Below are 9467 nucleotides of genomic sequence, written 5' to 3'. Positions count from 1 at the left end.
TATCCTTTCTTTATTGCGAGTATGTTAGAGAACATGAAGATAGAGGGAGAAGGGTTTCACTATATGGGGGAAGATCCAAAAATAAGAGGAAAATCGATGGAAGCGATGGAAAATCAAGGAGTTGCAAAGGAAGTAATTTGGGGAGATCACAAAGACATGCTGGACAGGTTTGAAAAGGATTGTGGTCCAATGTTCCAATCACTACGAAACTATGTCAGACCAAGAGAAATTCAGAAAAAAATGAAAGCAAAGAATGCAAGAACTATTCACTACATGTTCTTTTCTATCTATATTATAATAGAAATTGAAATGTCATTGAAATGACAGAACATGACGTTCAACTTAATTTCTTACAATATGCTGACGATACTCTATTTTTTGTTCAAGATGAAAAATCGTTAAGAGAAATATTAAATGAATTAAAAACCTTTGGTAGCATAGCAGGTCCAAATATTAATAAAGAAAAAACAGCATTGATATGGTTAGGAGATATAAGTAAGAGATATGATATTAAAAAATACAATTTATCTTGGACTGTTAAGCCTGTAAAATACTTAGGTCACTATATTCATTCTGATAATGACAAATCGCTAAACCTAGAGTGGGAAGAAAAATTAATTAAATTGAAAAAGACTCTTGACAGCTGGTCAAAACGAAACTTAACTATTTTTGGTCGGGTAACTATTCTTAAATGTCTCGCACTTAGTCAAATAATACATTTGAGCATTGTTGATTCCATTCCAACGAAATTCATGAAAAGTTTGGATAATCTAGTGTTTAGATTCATTTGGAACAGAAAAGTAGAAAAAAATAAAAAATGTACTTTAACAGAAAATTATATTAATGGTGGAATAAAAATGACTGATGTACACCGCCAAATGCTAAGCTTTCGGTTAAAATGGTTAGGAAGGTTTTTGAATGACAAAACAGAAACATGGAAGAACATGTGTTCATATTGGTTTGACCTCCTAGGAGGTATCTCGTTCCTTTGAAATTGTAATTTCAGTACTAAAACACTGAACATTATAAATGAAAGAAAAATACCAACCTTTTACAAAGAAATACTGGAAGCTTGGGAAATCTTTAGAACTATTACCACATTGAAAGATGTTTGCATGTTTAACCCTAACTGTAATGATATTCGAAATCAAATACTTTGGCATAAAAAACATATAATATTTGATAACCAGCCTTTATTTTATAAAGACTGGTATAGAAGTGATATAGTTTACTTAACATATATTATTGGGAGAAATGGTTACATACCAATGGAAAACATTCAGAGAAAGATCGATATAAAATGAAGTAAGAATACTGTTATTTTTTACTACACAAAACTAAAAAAGGCAATACCAGCAATATGGATAAAAAGTTTGAGCGATAATAGTGGAATCACTATCCGGCCTCATGTTTTTATTGTTCCCCAGGTAATGATTGGAAAAAGTTTGAAATGCATCAGTGATCTGAGTAGTAATACTATATATAAACTGTTCCCCTCAAAAATACTTTCACCAATAAATGCTGTTTACATTGGGAAAACAAATTTGATATTGATGTAAATTGGGCAAATGTATTTAAAAATAATCTTATTCAAGTTAGAGAAAATAAATTACGAGAGTTCAATCTTAAGTTATTATATAATCTCTTACCAGTAAGAAGTAACCTGTTTAAATGGAATTTTGCAACTGACGATTTGTGTCCAACATGCAAGGTTAAAGAAGATATTATACATGCTTTTATCGACTGTGAACTAAACAAATCCTTTTTTGAATAAATCAAAATTATTTTGCGAGAAGTTTACAATGTAGATGTGGAAGTAAACATCAAACATTCGCTTAAAGTTGAAAGTGATAGTAAAACAAATCTCTTTGTAACTATTGCATTTTGGTCAATATATAAATTTATTTTGGATAGGAACAAATCAGGAACTGAAAAAAGAAGTTTTGTTTTGAAACATGTATTTATAAAAGAAATTAAAAAACGGATAGAAATGTACCACATTGCTAGTAAAAAGACCAAAGAAAAAGATGAACTGCCCAAGGGCTTGCTACGATTCATGTAAGAACAATCTATGTAACTTAAATATGATTTTGTAATTTCTGTAAAAATACTTGTGTTTCATAATTTATGATTAATTGTGTAACCTATGATTTGAATGTGATTTACTGTGTAACCCCTGATTTGAATGTGAATAAATCCTCTGATAGAGGCAAAAAAAAAATCTACTGGATTCTATGTAATACAATTTGTGTGAGTCAGAAAGCCAATAAAGAGAGTCGTGTATGTGTGTCAAATGAAAACTATGGAAGTATGAAGTAACCGATTGGAGCGAAGATGCAAAGATTAGTTTCTTTCATTCCTCGCGTTGTTCGAAAAATCAATATTTTTTTCGACCAAGACATCCTTAAGTAGTTTGCTTTCTACCGATTGGAGCGAAGATACAAAGATTAGTTATTGCATTCCTCGCTTTGTTAGAAAAATCAAAGGTTGTTTTCGACCATGACATCTTAAATAGTTCGCCTTCTTTTATCTATTATAATATAGATAGAAAAGAAGATGCAGTGAATAGTTTTTGCATTCTTTGCTTTCATTTAACAAAATACCGATTGAAATAGATTGAAAAATCAAAAGTTGTATTCGACCAACAAGGTATATATGTATAGTTCACTTTCTACCATTTAGCAAAATAACCGATTGAAGCGAAGAGGGAAACATACCAGTCTTTGTTAGTTTTTTTTACATTCATTTTCGATAAATTTAATAGAGATAAAATGGCTCGATCTTCAGATGTATCATTTAGTTTCCGTAAATTCGAGGCAACCTCGCTTCTTAACGAAGATATCCTTGATCTACGAGGATATTCGTCACATAAAGCATTTTACAATAGCTGGATTTATTATCCTTTCTTTATTGCGAGTATGTTAGAGAACATGATGATAGAGGGAGAAGGGTTTCACTATATGGGGGAAGATCCAAAATAAGAGGAAAATCGATGGAAGCGATGGAAAATCAAGGAGTTGCAAAGGAAGTAATTTGGGGAGATCACAAAGACATGCTTGACAGGTTTGAAAAGGATTGTGTTCCAGGGATGGCGTCGATGGAAAATCGTTGCGTAGCGATACCAGGGTGTATCATCTCCAATCACTACGAAACTATGTCAGACCAAGAGAAATTCGAAAAAAATGAAAGCAAAGAATGCAAGAACTATTCACTACATCTTCTTTTCTATCTATATTATAATAGATGAAAGAAAGCGAGCTATTCAAGATGTCATGGTCGAAAACAATCTTTGTTTTTCTAACAAAGCGAGGAATGCAATAACCAATCTTTGTTATTTCTACATTGTTAGTATTCTACCTAAAATGTATTATGTAACAATAGCATTTTCAATCCTTCCATTCAATTTTTTGTTTGTTGATTCGTTTCCAGTGAGACTCTTCCGTCGCTTCCAACCGATACGTAACATTACAAAGTCACTGTGCTCATTGTTATCTAAATGATCCCCCTTTGAAAAACCCATCTGCCTCGTAGTCCTACCTGTTTTATTTAAATTATCCTCCATTGAATTCCCATCTTTCCAGACTACTTTTTCTTTGTTATACGTAACATTACTACGTCACTGCGATTATTGTTATTTAAATGATCCCCTATTCAATGGCCATCCTATCTCTTCGTATTCACCATTGTTATGGCAATCATCCCTATTCAATGGCTATCTTTCCAGACTACTCTTCCATTGTTATGCTAATCAACCCCCTATTCAATGGCTGTGTTTCCCGACTACTCTTCCATTGTTATGGTAATTACCCATATTCAACTCTTCATTGTTATGCTAATGATATTACGTCATATTCTTTTGTGAACCTTTAAAATGGCCATATCGCCGTCATTATTCTCTGCTCGCATTGATTATTTTTTTCTAAGTGATATTACATTTATTCATGAACACATCATTATAAAACCATTATTCAATTGCCTCTTCTTCATGTGCCTATGAAATAAGATAATTTGACATGCATTTAAGGCACTTATGATTGCCTGGGGGAGGGAGGGGCCGCTATTTTTCCGAAAAGTACACAGGGGCGCCTTAATCAGGTCGATTTTGGGCCCCCCCCCCCTCCCTACGAAATCCTGGATCCGCGTCTTCTACTACTACTACTACTACTACTACTTCTTATACTACTACTACTACTACTGCTTCTAATACTACAACTACCTCTACTACTACTACTACAACTAACCACATGTACTCCTGCTACTAGCACTACTACTACCTCTTCTACTACTACTACTATTACTTCTACTACTCTACTACTGATATACTACTACTACTGCTACTACCTATTCTACTACTACTACTAATACTACTACTACTCTATTACTAATATACTACTACTACTACTACTACTACTACTACTACTACTACTACTACTACTACTTCTACTACAACTACTTCTTCTACTACTACTACTACTACTACTACTACTACAATAACTACTACTACTACTACTACCTCTTCTACTACTACTACTATTACTTCTACTACTCTACTACTGATATACTACTACTACTGCTACTACCTATTCTACTACTACTACTAATACTACTACTACTCTATTACTAATATACTACTACTACTACTACTACTACTACTACTACTACTACTACTACTACTACTACTACTACTTCTACTACAACTACTTCTTCTACTACTACTACTACTACTACTACTACAATAACTACTACTACTACCTCTTCTACTACTACTACTATTACTACTACTACTTCTACTACTACTACTACTTCTACTACTACTACTACTACTACTACTACAATAACAACTAGTACTACTACTACCTATTCTACTACTACTACTATTACTACTACTACTACTACTACAACAACTACTACTACTACTACTACTACTACTACTACTACTTCTACTACTACTTCTACTACTACTACTACTACTACTACTACTACTACTACGGCTACTACTGCTTCTAATACTACTTCTACCTCTACTACTGTAGGATTGTTAATTTGTCATTTACCTATTTTGTTTATTTCCTTTGACTTGTGTTTTCTTCAGGTGTTTTACATTTATGTTCTGTCTAGACTTTAGTTCATTTGCATTTCTTTTCAGTACTGCCCTTGCAGTCTGGACTTAGGTTATTTGAGTTTAATGATATTCAGTTGTCATTCATTCATTCTACTCTGAATGCCTTTCCTGTGTTTCTCTTGTCATCTTCATTCCTTCTCTATTCTCTCTTCAGGTGTTACACTCATTCCATCCCTCACCTGACTCCTTAGTTTCTACTTCCATTATTACATAATCACCAGACATCTTTGTCATCTCATCTCATTCCTTATTGGTTTATCTTATGAATTGGGTTCTTACATTTTAGTTCGATCCTTCCATTTTCTTTAGTTTGATTGGTTGCTATTTCTAAATTAAATATTTATGTAAATTATAGAACGATTTGATTTTAGCTGAGGCAAAGCAGCCCAGATATTAAACAGTGCACTACCAGACTTCTTCGGTTTAAGTTCTCTTCATTTTGCGTCTGTTTCACTTATTCCCCCTTCAGCATGATTGATTGAGTTTGTTGATTTAGAACTTCATTTATTTTCTACCTCCAAACATATAATTTTCTCAACCTTACAACTGGTGGCAGCGTCGGTTCGACACCTCCACGCTATTCTTCAACTTTCCTCGGTTCCACGATTCAGTTTTGTCTGCATGCTCATCCTTTATCATCTGCTTTAGGAATAAACTTTTACGAACCTCGTCTGTCTTTTGGTCTACCCGGTGCTTTCCAACAGCCATTCGTCTTTCTGCTCAACTTACCTGGTGAGTGACGACTCCTGTTTAGTCCTGAGTACATAAACCTGCAGTACCTGGTCGAAGTGAAACCGCAATCATCTCTGAACTATATCCCGAATACCTATATTTGTCTGCTACTGCCTCTTTATTCAGCCTGAAGACTCTCTTTACATCTTTAAGAGACTCTACTCCTTTCCACCTGAACATTTATTTTGCCACCATAACAATTTGCTGTGATTTCAGATCACTATGTCACGCAACTATTCTTCGGACACTAATGCCATGCTATCACGCCTAGATAGTTTGGAACGAGCCCTTCAACATCTTCAAGGCAATGTTACCCAACTTCAGGCATTGTTGTCCACATCTGCCCGATCATCTCCAACTCATGTTGCCGCAATGATGTGCAATAAGACAACACAGACAGAGCCGTCTCGTGTGTCTGCGCCAATGGACCTTGATAATCTCAACCACAAAGTAAGTGAATGTCAGAATGAGGACAGAAATATTTCAATGCTGAAATACTTCCTAGAACATGACATTAAACCCAAGACCAAGGAGATTGCTGATTTTGAGCCCCAAATGCGTCGACTTCTCTGGCAATACCAACGTTTCTTCCTGAAGGACGGCAAACTTTTCCGCAAACGAATGGCCTCTGATCGCATAACTGAACACCACCAATTCGTCGTTCCAGCAAACATGATTCCTGATGTCCTGAATACTTTCCATCCTCTGGATAATCACACGACATTAGAATGCTCAATTTCCACCATCTCTGAGCACTTCTTCTGGCCTAGCATGAAGCGAGACACTACTCAATTCGCAAGAACATGCAGCGCTTGTCAACTAGCACAAAGTCACGAATCATCAGCTAAACTGGACCAGATGCCAGCATCAGCCATCCGCACCGCAGTTTGCGCCATAACCGAACTAACGAAAGATTTCATCAGACGCACAGATCCACCTAGAAGTTTGAGACAGAAACGACATCGCAAGAATCGGCACAACAACAACAACAACTTTCGCAAACCACCAGCAGATCTCCAACCACCACGTTCACCTCCGAGAGATTACCAGCCGCAATCACCAGAGAACCCCTGGAAAGATCTCTCTCACATGCGCTCTTATTTCGCTCATCCAGACCATGACACATCCTCATCGCCAAGAGACTACCACCATTCGCGATCAACTCGTACAAGGGACTATCGCCACTATCATTCGCCACCAAGATACCGAGATTACTCACCTTCAAGAGAACTGTATCCTGAGAACTATACCATCAACTCACCAGATAGATGGAGAGACTCTTATATCAACCCACCAGATAGATTCAGAGACTCATCTTCCAGGTATACTTACCAACATTCCTCTCATGAACATTTCCCAGTTTGAACAATTACTCTTGAAATGAGAAACTCTTTAGTGAACTCGGTGCTCATGTCATTTGCAAACTCTTCAAAATTTCAAGTCTTAATGATCATTGGTATGATTTTCTGATTCTATATATATATATATATAAATGTGCAATTTTACAAGAAAACATTTTGCTTAAGAACCTTTTTTCAGAAGGTGCCAAGCATTTCATGTGCATTTACGTGTATTTTACTATGAAAACAAATATATTTTGAGATGTTATGTATGTTTTATGTTCTCAAAATGCTTCAATAAAACCTTTTACAAGGGCATCATATATAAAAAAAAAAAAAAATTTTGAACTTCAACTGAAAATTTCAATGTTTCTTATACAGTACATAAATAGTCATATACAAAATTTTGAATTTGCCCCCCCCCCCACCAAAAACCATCAAAAACTATGTTTTATTGTCAAAATAATTCTCGTCTATTTTCACCTTCATTACAGCTCTTAAATCAAGTTTACTGAAGCATTCACTTTTGAAAAGTTTTGAAAACATTTTTGTGCTTACATGTATATCTCAAAGTTACAAAATTTCTTCTTTATGTCATTGATATGTTCATTGCATGCATAATGTTTGTGTTATAGAAAATCTGTTTATCATAAACCATTCTAAATGAATAGCAAAATTTATTAATCAATTGAAAATATGCTCTTAAACATATATGCCCCCCCCCAAAAAAAAAAAAATGTCTTCATGAACAAATATTTGTATAACCACAAGTTTATGAACTGATGCCAGCTGACATTTTGGGCATAAAATAATAGGAAAGTTTTGAAACATGTATTTTGCTGTTGGAATACATTTACTGTTAATAAAAGAGGTAAATTTTTACATATTCTTTTGTAATAGTAAATGATCTACTCTTAATATGTTCAAGATTATGATTGGAATTCAGGATCTTTCAAGTACTAGGCTTGAAAGTTTTATTGCATATCTCTCCAATATAAAGTCAAAATTCAAAAAAATGTTCCTTCTCTATTTTGAAGTGTCTTTAAACAAAAAAATTGAAAAATGAACTTAAATAATATATATTTGGCAGACCCACTCTGTCATCTACATATAAATGTTATTTCAGAAAATATGGCATATATAAATTGGGAGTTTTTATCTGAATATATTAGCTAAATTTCATATTTTTTTTTGATTTGTTAAACTTCAGTAGTATTTTATCTTTATTCAGTACTGTTTTTATCTATTTGTCTTGTAGTGCTCTCATATGAGTTATTGTTCCATTTTGTTAGAATCCAGGAGATATCATAATTTTTCAGTCAGTAAAATGTGTTCGAGATTACTTTACAATAAAAAAAAAAATGCTCATTGATAAATTGAAAGGAAAAAAAATGCATTTCATTACAAATTCATCTTTAAAAAAAAAAAAACTAAAGTTGATAGATAAAATTTTGTTTTCATTTTCTTTATTGGTGCATTGATGCATTACATAACATGCAATTACAAAATGAAATTAATATGGAAGAATTATTTGCATGTGCACCCCTCCTTTGGACTAAATAATTTTTTTTAAAAGGCAATATTTTCATTTTTTTAATGAAGTTACACATAATTTGAAATTGGTATACACATTGCAACTTAATTAATTTATTGTTCTAAAAAAAAAAATCCTTTTTGGCTACTCAATGCAAATAAGTTTAAAATTCTTTTGGGTTTTTCAAATTTAATTTTTTTGGACACATTTGTAATAATATGTTGTAAATAATGAATTATATCATGTGATTTTTGTTTGAATATTATGTAAATAATGTTAGATGTTAAAATTGTTAAAATCTGGTTTTGCAGAAACTGATATTCATTATAGTTCTTTGATTTGAAAATTGAGGACAATTTTTTGGAAGGAAAAAGTTTATGTAGGATTGTTAATTTGTCATTTACCTATTTTGTTTATTTCCTTTGACTTGTGTTTTCTTCAGGTGTTTTACATTTATGTTCTGTCTAGACTTTAGTTCATTTGCATTTCTTTTCAGTACTGCCCTTGCAGTCTGGACTTAGGTTATTTGAGTTTAATGATATTCAGTTGTCATTCATTCATTCTACTCTGAATGCCTTTCCTGTGTTTCTCTTGTCATCTTCATTCCTTCTCTATTCTCTCTTCAGGTGTTACACTCATTCCATCCCTCACCTGACTCCTTAGTTTCTACTTCCATTATTACATAATCACCAGACATCTTTGTCATCTCATCTCATTCCTTATTGGTTTATCTTATGAA

Source organism: Lytechinus pictus, chromosome 8 (assembly GCF_037042905.1).
Source record: "Lytechinus pictus isolate F3 Inbred chromosome 8, Lp3.0, whole genome shotgun sequence".
Taxonomy (NCBI): domain Eukaryota; kingdom Metazoa; phylum Echinodermata; class Echinoidea; order Temnopleuroida; family Toxopneustidae; genus Lytechinus; species Lytechinus pictus.
This window is presented reverse-complemented; position numbering follows the sequence as displayed.